Genomic DNA, 14,936 nt, shown 5'->3' on the forward strand with positions numbered 1-14,936 from the left:
GATTTTGGGAACATGGATAAATTTTGGTAGAAAATGGCGGATTTTAGGGCGTTTTTCGTGAGATTTTGGGAACATGGGTAAATTTTGGTACAAAATGGCGGATTTTAGGGCGTTTTTCGTGAGATTTTCGGAACAAGTTCGTGAGAAGTACGTGCTATACTACTGTGCACATGTGCATTTGCATGGATGAAGCACACATTTATATAACCCGTGCTGTAGCCGTTATGTACACATGTGCTTTTTCGTGGATGCAGCGCATGTGCATAACCCATGCTTGAGCAGTGGATGTGCACATGTGCATTTGCGTGGATGAAGCACATTTAAATTACCGGTGCTTAAGCCGTTGTGTGCACATGTGTATTTGCACGGCTACTGCATGTGTGTATGAGACGTTCATAATACCGTGCAAGTGTATACTTTTACTTTCATTCTTTTACTCTCATTCTCATCAACAGAAAGTAACCTCCATTTTTGGTAGGTGTCATTTTTCCTCCAGGCGGTGTTATAGAGACTTTTTGACGAATAAAAGCTGAATGATTGTAAAAACTCCATAACGTCCACTGAGCTAGGATACAATATCGACAGATGGCAGCATTGTACTGATGTAACTACTCTCAGACAGTTCATAGGTTTACAAAATTATTTTCGTGATCGATTACAGTAGAATATGTTGCGTTATTTGTTATTTGGTAAACATGTCAAAGATACTACCTAAAGCTTTGCTCGTTGCAAATAATAAACTCCAAAACTAAAATTCTCACTAACAATTATTAGTTACTTGTTATACACTTTGAAGGTGATGTCTTTGCAGTTATAGATTGTGTTACTGCGTAAGACACCAAATATATAAACTTTTTTTCGTTGCATCTCGAATTTGCTTTTACATCACCTCTGTACTACGAGGAAATCACCTGTGCACTACATGTAAGTCATCTGGGTACTGTTTCAAATCATCTCTATCGTACATGTAAATCATCTGGGTACTGCGTGTAAATCACCTCTGTCCTACATGTAAATCACCTGTGTGTTACGTGTTAATTATCTCTGTCCTACATGTAAATCATCTGGGTACTGCGGGTAAATCACCTATGTGCTACGTATAAATCACCTCTGTCCTACATGTAAATCACCTGTGTACTGCGTATAAATCACCTGTGTGTTACGTGTAAATCATCTCTGTTCTACATGTAAATCACCTGGGAACTGCGTGTAAATCACCTGTGTGTTACGTGTAAATCATCTCTGTCCTACATATAAATCACCTGGTTACTGCGTGTAAATCACCTGTGCTACATGTAAATCACCTGTGTGCTACGTGTAAATCACCGCTATCCTACATGTAAATCACCTGTGAACTACATGTAAATCGAATACGTGCTACTTGTAAATCACCTGCGCGGTAGGTGTAATCACTTGTGCAGGACGTGTACGTTGCACATGTTCTGTGCACGTGAAGATGTTGAATAGGTCCTGGCATGTATATGTGCATCACATGTACAGGCGTGCATTTATACAGATGATGCACATGTTGAATCCGTGCAATTGTACATGTACTATACGGATACTGTACGTGCATTGTGCTGTCTGGGCTGTGTGTTCAGACACACTTGTACTTTGCCCAGCATTGAAGTCTGATGTTAGTTCCTCCACAGTTCGCTGCCTGCTTGTTTTACCAGTCTGCCCAGCCTACGACGTCCGACATCTGTAATGAGGTGAGGGCTCCCAGTCTCTCGACGTTTGGACGTCGTTTTCCCTTGGTTTCGCCAGTTGTTGAAGACACTCACCACAGCACTACTCGAACATCCTACAAGTCCTGAAGTTTCCGAAATTCTCGTACCTAGTCTTCGGGCCATTACAACCTGCTCTCGGCCAAACTCAGATAGATCGCGCGCCTTTCCTATTCTGCACAAGAAGCCAGCACTCTCACTGATACTATATGCGCCGTACGCGTGCCTGAGTAGCATGTATTCCTGGTCATAATGTTCTGACTGATCGGTGTATAATAAATAAATTTAAAATGTATGAAATTTTCAACATTCTGATTAACTTGCAGGAAATTTCACAAGTTATGACAAGAAGCAACTGACTTTGACAAGACAACCGATACGTGATGAGGCAATCTTTTTTTCTGGTTTTGAGGTGTGCGGCTTGACATCAACAAATATTTCATGCCTTGTGAAATTTTGACGTTTGGTGCTCATCTGTCGCGCTTCCACTTTTTTTTTTTTTTTTTTTTTAATTTTCCAGTTCATGATAATTAACAATACATTGCGCAGTTCGAATACATGTTCACTTTTTCATTCAATCCAACTCAAGCGGCTTCAGATACTGTAAGTTGTATTTGTTTACGAAGAATTAATTGCGTATCAGAAATACACCCCAACAAAAAAATTCTGCGTGCTCGTCTGCTCTGTATTCAAGGTTTTAATTACAAGCTGAATTGTTAAAATGCGAACGTAAGTTGCGTTAGATATCTAAGCAATTCCAATGGATAATTCAAGCACATGCTGATGAATGCGCAATGTTTATGAACAGCAGACGTGTTTGCTAGAAAGACCATAGAGTAGGAGGGAAAAAAGAAAGAAAGAAGCAAAAATGGTCATTTTGCAACCGGGAACTCGCTCGGGCTCATGCTCTCTATCCTCAATGGAGCTCGCGTTCGCTAATCTCAATGAGGAACAAACTAGTCAAGATTCACACTAGTTCGAGCTTGAGCTTGATATTCACTGTGAAATTCTCTTTAGTTCGATCTCGTGCTCATTAACCTCACTGGACTAGAGCTTACTAACGGTTGGGCTCGATCCTCGGGCTTGCACTCGCTAGTTATCTAGAAATAGTGAGCACCAGGTCTTATAGCATAGAAGGAAAGAGTTAAGTTATTGGAAAAGTAATAATTTTATTATTTCTAATTCATTCTTGAAATTCAAAATATTTAGACATAATGGGCCTTATGCAGAGTCGTTCTGACACGTGATTAGAGCCATACTAAAGACTTCGACTAACATACAGTATTTTCCTGCAGTAGTTAGGTCTTTAGTATAATGTGTAGAAACGACTCTGCATAAGGCGGAGTGATTCTGCAAGTCATTTTACGATTATATACGATTAATATCATGGACTGCACTCACAAGATGATATCATTGATATAATATATAAAAAAGACAAAGTTGGCTCAAACTAATATACTAATTTTGGATATGGAATTCTTGTTGGCATCATTGGATCCGCAATTTACTTTCGTCTCAAGCTCTGCAAATCGACCGCAACGGCAGAGCCCGGTTTCGCACTAATGTTTAGAAATCGTTCAACTCACTTGAGGTAATATTTGTGGATTATTGTATTATATTTTGCATTTAATTAAATTGAAATCCACTTCATGATCTTGTGTAAAGTATCACTAAACTAAAATTTCTGTTTTTATAGAGAACGTAAGCATAGCATAGCAATTATAAAAGGTGAATAAGGTACGTATGTATTTATAAGAAAGTTTATTTTGCGAGTCTTTTATGGTTCCGCCAACCCATTGTTTAGTTTTTTTTTCAAAATACTCATATCTCATAAATAAAAGAGCTATTATAAAATCTCTTACCACTATTCTTTAATACTTATAAAAAAAATATTGTAAAAGCACTGGCGATATATTTCTTATCGCCTACTAAAATTATGGTTTCGACTCCATTATGATGTCATTAGTTTAGAAGCCCAACTGCCCAGTAATTATAAACATTAACTACATTATGAAGTAGTAATTTGTAACGACCAAATTGTCGGAAATTAAAGATTATTCTTTGGCATTTAGAAAATTTTGAAAAACGTGAAAAACTTGTACTGCACGGATACAACACACACACTTAACCTTTAGGATTTGTCATTGTGTAAAGTGATACAAAGTAAGGAAGAATTACAACTTTACGAAATTGTATTACGACTTATTATTTAGAAATAAATATCAAATAAATGTAATTTAATTGTTTACAAAACTAATCATGACGAGAAAACTCTTGAAAATTATACAAACAATTATTCTCTTTTCTTTAACATTGTAATGTAAAGGTTCAATAATCAGGAAAATAAATATTATAATAATAGTAGTGTTTGAACATGATTCGCGGTCGTTTTCAGGTGCGTGAACTTGGCTCCCTGACCTGGTGCACAAACGATAAGATTAGTTTCATTTGTTACTGCATCGCCTGTGCTCGTTTGTGCATCAAAGCTCACTGTTTGTGCTTCAATAGTTCCTGACTTATAAGTCCCCGGCTACTTTAAGCGATCGCAAAGCGTATTTATTGCTCCTGCGTATGCTTGAAATACGCTGACCATGTATTTAAATCTGAGCGGCTAAACATGAACGCGAAAGCAATAAAATCGCTGAAAAAACGCCGGCTCGAGCGTATTTGGTGCAGGTCGGAACAATAGACCGCCTGCTGTTTAAAAGATTTCAAAAGGAAGGACAGAAAAGAAAGACGTGTTGCCAGGCAAGGGGATTGTAGCAAGAAACAGCTGCTTGGAAGACGCTTTGTGCAGAGAATGGAACTCTGCTATTATAAAGTATGTGTGTATAACAAAAGAAAATTCACAAAAATAGAAGGAAATTCCGAAAAATTAGCTAATTACAGAAAAATCTATGTAACACAATAGGGTGATTTCTCGTGATACACTTGATTGACAGTTAGCTGATGCCATGGTAATCTATAAGCAAAATATTTGGCTTTAGGCAAAAGATGAAACAACGAAATAACTTGAATTTGAGCCCCTATCTCCGAAGCTCGAACTCCACCCCCAAACAGATAACCACAAGTGTAATCACAAAGAGAAATTATCAGTTGTGTTTGAAAACGTGTCCTGTATACATATCCAGTCATGGTTAGTGTGTTTAACACAGAGGCGTTTATAATCGAAATACAAAATATGCCATGCCTATATGATTTAAGAGATCCGAACTACATGAATCGTGACTTAAAAATAAAAATGTGAAGAGAAGTGGCTGCGATATTTGTTCCAGACTGAAAGGGAATGGAACGGAATTCTCAGAATGAAGAAGGTAAGAATATTCTTATTTTATGATTTCATTTAATACTGTTAAGTAGAGCTACATCGAGCCAAATTGATGTTCACTATGAATAATAATAATAATAATAATAATAATAATAATAATAATAATAATAATAATAATAATAATAATAATAATAATAATAATAATAATAATAATAAATACTTTGTTAAAGTTGTGCCAACTTCCAATATACCTAATATATACCAAACCTTCAGGCGCAACAGTCCGAAAGGGCCAGGGTCGCCTATGCGTCATTTTATGGGGTGGATGATGGAACAATTGCCCTTAGATGGTTTAAGCCATAGATGTGTGCACAGTAGAAAGGCGGAAAATGCCACCTCTAATAGTTTGGTACTTAGGTATATCGAAAATGTTTTAAACAGCAAAGACCATAATTTTAAATTGGGGTTCAATACATCTTATTCTCTTTCCAGTCTTTGAAATGACCGAAAAACTACGTTGCCAAATTATTTCGAAACTTAGTTTTGTAAAACAAACACATAATGTTTCAGTTTCCAGACATTTCTTTCCATGCAGCTTAGAAATATTCCTGGGAAAGATATGTTTATTTTATTTTATTTATTTATTTTAACTGTAACTGCTCGTGTTTTATCAACTTTGTTCTGAAACTAAAAATAAGGTGCTAAAATTGGAAGAGAGTAGGAATTTCAGAAGAAGCCAAAATCATGAGAGGAAAAAAATTAAAAGATTAAACCAGAGAATTGGTTAAAAATATCATAATGTAAATTTTATACTTGGTGGCTTGGAATTTAGCGGTCCTTTCAGCACCGAAGCTATACAAGATGTGAACCTACAGTTTAAGGTGGAATCTAAACTACCTTTATGCGCTGAAACTTTTCAATGATCTCCCACAGGATTCGAATCCGGAACCCCATTCTCCAAAGGCACGTGCATAGCTAGTAAAGTATAAAGTAGTGTAAATGTTGGAAGTTATTGATTGGGGTCTAATATTTGTTTTCGATACAGAGGATATCTTTAAGAAAATGCCTCTTGCTTCGTCTCTTTCGACTATATCAGCGAGGCTACATCAGACGTGAACTACAGCTCAACGTGGGACCCTAACCACATAACCTCCTGCCTAGAATCGAATCCAGGTCTACCACTTCTGGCGCGGGAAATGAAAAGAAAAGACCTGGAAACCCTGACTGGCTCATAGTATGATTTACAACTTTGGTGAAACTAAAATTACCGTTTAGCCACTTAGGCCGCGTTCACTGTGGGGGGTAACGCTTTGTCGACTAGCCTAGTCCTAAGCCAAAAACTGAAAACAGAGTTGGAAACTGGATACAAATTTTCGATATTTCTTTCGAAATAAAATGCTTGCATTTCTCCCGCATGTGAAGCACAAACGATGGGACTAGTGCCATTGGTTATTGCATTGTTCGTGCTTGTTTGTGCACAAAACCCCATCGTTTGTGTGTTATTAGTTCCGGAGATTTGAGCGAAAAACTGGTAGGGAGCCCGCGTGAACTTGGGTCCCCCGACCTCAAGTAAAAACGAGACTAGTGTCATTCGTTAGTGTATCGGTTGTGCTCGTTTTTGCACGAAATCATCGTTTGTGCTTTATTAATTTTGGAGATATGAACGAAAAACTAGTAGGGGACCACTTGCCTCAGGGGCGGACTGGCCCACCCTGCTACCCTGCAAATGCAGGGTTGGCCCCCTCCACCAATTTTAAAAAGATGTGCTCCATTAAACCTACCAGCATGAAAAATATGGCAGGGTAACTCCCGCAAACTTGTGTTTTGCATAAAAAAGACGTAAAGTTAAACTTTCATGAACAGACCTTATTCTTCTACACGTTTATCGACTTGAAAAGGTCCGTCTATGAGACAATCAGACCCTAAAACATTGCGGGTTTGTAATACGACAGCTGTTAAAAACGAGAACGTCAACTACTACTTTTTAAAATATAGGAAACACAGTAGATTTCAGGCTGTTATTGGATTTGGATACCATTGCCTACTCCGGTCCTTTTACAAGCCGGCGAATGGCAATAGTTTCGTAGATATTGTTATTGTGGAAACTGGAGGAGGAGCCGGAACGTTTTTGAACTGCATTGTCCTCAGACCAAGCTTCGAAGAAAGAAATCGGATCAGGCTTCTTTTTTTTTTTTTTTTTTTTTTTCAGTGCGATAATGCGAAAAGAAATTAGTTGCCACTATCAACGATTGTTTTATACAAACCTCAAACAATTACTATGAAGTTGCTGCCCTCGGCTTGTTTTATTTGTATATTACATCGAAGAGCAAATCCGATAGCAGCAATTCAATTATTGGAACACCAGTTACGTGTCGTTTGTCGTGGAAGACAGATGTGGTTGTGTCAGTATGGATGGTAGGAGTGATTGTAAGATTACTGTAAAGAAAAAATATATAAGTGGTGCTAAAAAGCGAGAACACAAACGAAGATGTGATTTACAAAAAGCTGCATTTGACCTAAAACAACGTAGGCTATTTGAATCTGTGAAGCCCAAAGAAACAAATGAGCGTGATGTGATTCATTCGAGTACTGCAGGACAGTTGCCAGGTATTTTTTTAGTTTTTCTGTCGAAGATGTTTATAAATTATAATGTATACACCATGTCTTTGGATGACTTCAGTCAATTGTAGCTTATCTTGTATGGCGTTTTTTACTTGAAATTAACTAACTAACTAACTCTATGGCCTATGGAACCCGGAGGTTCAATGCCGCGTTCACAAAACCTCTCCACTGACTTCTATCCTTAGCTAATTGGATCCAGTTTCTATTTTGTATTCCAATCTCTGCGAGATCCATCTTAACATTGTCCTCCCATCTGCGCCTACGTCTTCCTAATGGTCATTTTCCGATTCGCCTTCCAGTCAAGACTTTGAAAGCGTTTCTACTTTCTTTCATTCTAGCTACATGACCCGCCCACCTAAGCCTCGTAGACTTGACGACCCTAACAATGTTGGGTAGACCATATAAATTATGTAGTTCCTCGTTATGAAGTTTCCGCCATTCCCCATTCCCGTTCCTCTTGGGTCCGAATATTCGTCTCAGGATCTTGTTCTAAAATACTTTCAGTCTATGTTCCTCCCTCAGAGTAAGTGACCATGTTTCGCAGCCATACAGAACAACGGGCATAATTATTGTTTTGTATATTTTAAGCTTCAAATTCCTTGACAGAATTCGCGACGACAAGAGATTTTGAACCGAATAGTAACACGAATTCCCTGCTTTTAGTCGACATTTAATTTCTTCGTGAATATGATTTTCCTCTGTTAATATTGATCCTAGATATTTGAAACTATCCACTTTATCAAAAGTAGTATTTAATATTTTATCGCATCCATAATTTGCTGTATTCCGGTCCTGACGCACTTCCATGTATTTAGTTTTCTCTGCATTTACTTCTGAACGCATGTCCCTGCAAGCGTTTGATAAGATGTCTGCATTTCTTTCTATTGTTCTCCTATCATCCCCTATTAAATTTACATCATCAGCATATGCCATAACCTGGTGAATATCGTTCAACTCTAGGCCCTGGTTGCTATCTTTGATTTTCCTTATAGCGTATTCCAGAACGAAGTTAAATAATAATGGCGACAACGCATCTCCTTGTTTCAGGCCATTTTCGACGTGAAAGCTCGTGGACAAAAATTTTCCTACCCGGACTTTACTTTGGGATTCATTTAAACATATCTTAATTAATCTAATTAGCTTTCTCGGTATTCCAAGTTTTGTAAGAACGTTAAATAATGTTTCTCTCCTAACCGAGTCGTACGCCTTTCTAAAATCAATAAATAGTTGATGTACCGGGGTATTGTATTCCTACTTTTTTCAAGTATTTGGCGAATGGTAAATATTTGGTAATTAGTCGATCGATTTCGTCTAAATCCGCACTGATAATCTCCAATAATTTCATCTGCGTATGTGGTCAGTCTTTCTAAGAGAATATTTGAAAGGATTTTATAGGATGTTGACAGAAGAGAAATGCCTCGATAATTATTACTGTCAGTTTTGTCGCCCTTCTTGTGAATTGGAACAATGATTGATTCTTTCCACTCTTGTGGCAATTCTTCCTTGTTCCAGATAAGGAGAATGAGTTTGAATATCTTGTTCCACAATTTTTCGCCTCCACCTAAAATTAACTCAGCCGGAATTTCATCTACACCCAGAGATTTGTGTTTCTTTAATTTCTTTATAGCGGTTTCCACTTCTATTCGGTTCAGTTCTGGAATATACGGTTCTGAAGTGTGTATAACCTTTTCTCCACGCACACTAGTTTTTGGCTGCGTGTTAAGCAAATCGTCAAAGAAATCTTTCCATCCATTTAAGATGCTATCCGTATCAGTGAGAACTGTACCGTCAGATTTCTTTAATATATAAGCACGAGGTTGATAGCCTTTCTTAAATTCGTTGATTCCCTTATACATGTCCCGGATGTTTTTATTTTTACTATTATCTTCAAGTTCCTTAATTTTAGTTTTCAGAAAGTCGCGTTTCTTTGTTCTAAAAGGTTTGGAAGTTTGCCGCTTGATATCTGCGAAATTTTGTGTAGTTATTTCATTTGAATTTTGTAGCCAGCGTAATTTTGCCTGTTTTCTCTTCTTTGCTAGTTTAATGCATTCCTGGTCGTACCATGGGTTGTTCCTACGTATTTCCGCGTGTCCCAATTTTTCTTTTGCTGAAATTTTAATGCCATCTCTAATTTCAATCCAGATATCCTCAACACTAGTGCACTCCAAATCTTCTAAAGCCGAGAATCTATTCGAAACTTCAATCTGGTATTTCTCTCTTACCTGGCTCTAATCTCTTACCTGGTATTTCTCTCTAATTTTTACTTAAAATTAGACAACTTTAACAGGCGAACACGAAATTAACTGAACTGTTTGTTGCCGCGTAGTGCTTTCAAACGGGTCAGATCAGGCTTTCATGGGTCAGGGGTCGAGTCAAGCCTGCTTGAGACACGGGTCGGGTCAGGTCACCTACGCTAGGGCCAGGGCTGCTCTAGCAACGGGTCGGCTCGGGTCAACTTTCTTGTGCGCCGTTTCGGCTAAATCCTTCTCGGATCGAGTTGAACGTCGGCCCGACCCGACTCATGACCCGAATAGGTTTTAGCCGAAACAACGCATAAGAAAGTTGACCCGAGCCGACCCGTGGCTAGAGCAGCCCTGACCCGACCTGTGACCCAAGGAGGTTCGACTCGAGCTCTGACCCGATAAGCCTGACCTGACCCGTTTGAGAGCACTAGCTGCCGGCACTGGGCTCAGTAAGCGTTGGTGTAACTTCTAAAAGTGCTGAACACTTATGCTGTCAGTCAAATCAGTGTGTATATCGTGTAAATGTTAACTTCCCTTTAGTTATTTAAAGTTAATTTAAAATAAAAGTGTAGTAAAATGTAAAAATTGTTCGTGATGTGCAAAGTAGGTATTCATATGAAAAGAGAAGTTGGGGCCAGCCGAGGAATGGGCGGACTACACTAGACGATAAACGATATCTAATCTTTCTGCGACATGAAGATATTATATTATGACTTACTTATGTCAAGGAAAATCTTGCGTTTCGAAATCAATCGCAGATTTACCTCCAATCGCATTCTTTGTGTTGTATTGAGGCCACAAAGTTACAGCTTTTCCAAGTTTCAAACACTGACGCCATGTCTGTTGCCTCACCTGACACGCTTGGGGGGGAGGGAGTTGTCTGCTAAGAGCGGGGCGTACTTCCTCGAGATTATACAGCAATATTTAGACGAGTTTGTGTATGTGGGTTACAACATTTTCTTCTCGCCAAAAAAAACAGGTACAGAGAGAGATAGCGGCACATTCGCGAGCAGACTTCCGACTGAAGTAGCCTAAGTGGTGTTTTTGGCATAATGAAGATATTAATATTAGGATACATTTCTGGCATTAATATTAATATTATATTATATTAGGTTACAGCATGCAATTCAGTAGAAAATTTCAACCAATTTGATATTAGAACTGATTTATGAGGGAAGAAACTTACATTATTTCTGTCAGTGCTTAAAAAAAAATAACTGAGTTCGGTTTTTACGAGAAAATAATATAGTTTATTTAATTATTTTGCTTAAGTGTTCGTTATTCAGGGGTGCCCACAAGGGGGGCGGGCTATGACGCAAACTGCGTCATTGAAATATTTGGGGGGTTAAAAATCTATATAAATATGTTTGAGAGGGTATAAAAATTAATCGAAAAGATTTTTTTTTCATGGAAGAATACCTACGGATAGGCAATTGAGGGGGGGGGGGTGCGTCATGGACATGAGGGGGGATGGGGCACCACTGCGTTATTGTTTAGTGTGTCAAGAATATTAAATTGATAGAGCTTATGTACTTTCATTAAAACGTATTTTTGCGTCTTTTTAATAATTGGATAGCAACCTTCGCGGGATCTGGAATGCCTCAGTCGAGTGGAGAGTTTGCCCGCGGGAAATTGTTTAAAAATTGTTAATATATTTAAAAGCGTGGCCATATATTTTCTGATGTAGGTTGTATTGAGATTTTGATCAGTTGCCCGGTTGCACAGGGTTATCGTAGAGAGTTTTGTTCTATCTTCTTTTATTTAGCAATAGCTTTCATACAATATGCTACTTGACCCCCGGTTCTATTTGCAAATTTTGAGTTGGACCCCACCTGGGACCCTCGAGTGCCCCGGGGACACAGATTTTTCATTCAAAAGGTGCTGTGCTTCCCACACTAATTTGATATGTGTTCGCTGACTTTCCTTACTCGACCGTTTCCGAAAAATCTGACCCGGAATCTGACTTTGTAATGTATAGTATGGAGCTCAATTTCTAAATTTTCACGCTTAAATCTCCGCAACGGTTGCGATCGAGGATGTATCCCTTTTCGTGTTATGTTCTTTTGGGACAAGGTATCCAACGGCCATAGTCTCGACTCGAGGTCAGAGTTACACTTGGATAGGTTCCCTTGTCAGTGCTGGATCCGGATATCCGATTCTGGGTTTTGGATCGGGGTACTCGATTTTCGGTTCCAGATCCGAGTACCCTGTTCTCAGTTTAGGATACGGATACCCGATTCTCACTGAATCCAGAACCAGGTAACCGGCTCCGAAATTTTCTGGCAATTTTTTATTCTCTTTTATAAGACATGGGTTCTATATTGATGCTCCCTTTCAAAATTTGAAGGTGTACATTAGCACACTCCTTAAATTTAGGAATTGTCAAAAATGAAATTTTGTAAATGTTCTCTAGGACCCGGATATATAACTCAGTAAATTTGGGTGGTTCTGCTTATTCCCTTATGTGTGTAAAGAAAAAAATATTAGTATTGCCACGCGGTCGGTTATTGGAATAATTTATCTTTTTTGGTAAGGTCATTTCGTTGAGTACAGATTTCAATTCTCTTATAAGACATATGTACACTCATGTCCAAAATTATTGTCGCATGTCTATAATTATGTTTTTGTACGAATATAATTTGATAACGAATTCGCCCTGTATTTCTTATAACGTTAGTATGTGTATAATCGACAAAGACAAGTATGTGGCAAATTTCATGTCAAAAGAGCAGTAAATAAGAACAATAAAACGAAAATAAAACTTTCTTGTCTCCATTTAGGAACATTTTGTTTTACTCATTCTAATTTTCGTATTTATAATTCTTTTCCTATGAAATTTACCACAAATATACATTTCCCGATTATACACATACTATCAGTATTAAAAGTACCCTGCAAAATCATTATCAAATTATATTCTTACAAGAAGACAGTTATAGATATGCGACAATCATTTTGGACATGAGTGTACATTGATGCACTTCTTTCTCCCTCCCCCTAAAGGAATTAACAGGGACTGAACCTGGATTTATACAACATCGGGATGTCGCTATTCATCTCAGCGATCCAGAAAACTATGGACTCTATACTAATATCGGTAGTTTTCTAATATTTTATGTTCGCCTTTGTACTTTCTTTAGCTATGCTAGGGGATCCTACCTCTATTGGAGGGTGAACTTAAAGATAACTGGAATTGCCACCAATCAACTTACGGATCCTGAAAACTATGGCTTCAACACTAATATCGAGCGTTCGTTTTTTTCTTATTTTTATGTCTGCCAATCCCACTCCTCTAAAGTGCTAAGGGGTCTTGAACCCACTGGGGACTGAATTTGGACTTAAACGACATCAGGACTGCCACCAATTAATTTAGCGACGTTGGAAACTAATAATTTGACACTAATATGGGTCGTTTTCGATGTATTCACATGTCACCATTTCATCCCCCAGTGTGCTAAACTTGAACTTAGTAGTGAACCGGGAGTGTCACTATTTATCTAAGTGACCCCGAAAACTATGGATTCGTCCCCTTCTCTCCTCCTGAGTGCTAGGGGGTTTTTACTCCAACTAGGAGCTGATCTTGAACTTAAAGGGCACCAAAACTGTCACCAATCAACTTATTGACAACAAAAACTACGAAGTCGACACTAATATGGTCATTTTCAATTACAACTTTTATGTGCCTATTCCTCCTCCCTCAGGAATACTAATGGGGTCTGAATTTAGATTTAAACGGTATCGGAAGTGTCACTGTTTATCTCAGTGACTCCGAAAGCTAGGAATTCAATACTAATATCGTCCTCTTTCTATCCTTCTTATATGTATCCCCTTTCCCCTTCCCTCGGTTTGCAATGTAGTCTTATCCTCACTGGGGCTTAACTTGGGCTAAAAGGGCATCGGAATCATCATCAATCAATTCATGGACCTCGAAAACTATGAAATTGACACTAATATCGGTCGTTTTCGATCAATTTTGTCCCCCACTTCCCCTCCCCAAGATGTCCAAGGGAGGGTCTTATGACAAGAGTACTCGTTTTCATATTGCATTTATTATCTGTACTAAGTTTGGTTAAAATTGCTCCAGCAGGAGCTCCCGAGTCATAGTGGAACTTACATACATATAGTTTCATTTTTGTGTCCGAAAAAGATTGTACCCCTTTATTTTTGTTTCTGGTTGACCAATGTGTGGAGAGAGGTGTCAAAACAAGGATTGCAATTATGTACTCCAAGTTTTGATTGAAATATCCGTCGTTACCAAGACCACATTGTTTTCAAGATGGCACCCACACATCAGAAGGCATTTTGTGCTGTGGAATACGCAAAGACAACGTCCGTCATCACAGTTCAGCGCATTTTTCGGCGATAGTTTGGAGTTGATCTACTTGATAAGAATTCCATTAAGTGTTGGCATACACAAACTCATGCAGACAGGTTGCCTATGCAAATGAAAAAGCACCGGCCTTCCTTTGCATCCCGAGGAGATAGTGGATAGTGTTCGGCAATTCTTCCAACGCACCCCCACAAAATCAGTTCGGAAAGCCGGCCGTGAGTTGGCACTGTTCTGCTCAGCAGTCTAGGATACTCTTCGTAAGCGTTTGAAATTCAAGAAGGCACATAAGCTGCAACTTGTGCAGGCACTCGCTGAAGATGACAAAAAACTTCGTACTGTCTTCAGTATAGACATGTTGGAATTCCTGGAAAATTATTTTACGGACAATGTAGTCTCCAGTGATGGGGTGACCTTTCATATCAAGAGCAAAGTCAACAGACATAACGTTCGAATCTGGGGTTAAGAACACCCTCGGAGAATCATTGTGCATGTCAGAGATTGTCCAAAGTTGAACATCTGTTGCCATTTGGAGGACGAAGCATTATGGGCCATTTTTCTTTGCAGAAAGAACTGTAATGGGGCACTCGTATCTTGACATGATCCAGATGGGGTTGATATTACAACTTGAAGAGAATTCCCAAGATTTCCTTTGGAGCTCCACTCCACTTCCATTGTGACGTAAGCGGACATCTGAATGAACATTCCCACAGTGATGGATAGGTCTCACTGATCCTGAGATGAAGCGC

Source organism: Thermobia domestica, chromosome 15, assembly GCF_964235325.1.
Source record: "Thermobia domestica chromosome 15, izTheDome1.hap1.1, whole genome shotgun sequence".
Classification (NCBI taxonomy): Eukaryota; Metazoa; Arthropoda; class Insecta; order Zygentoma; family Lepismatidae; genus Thermobia; species Thermobia domestica.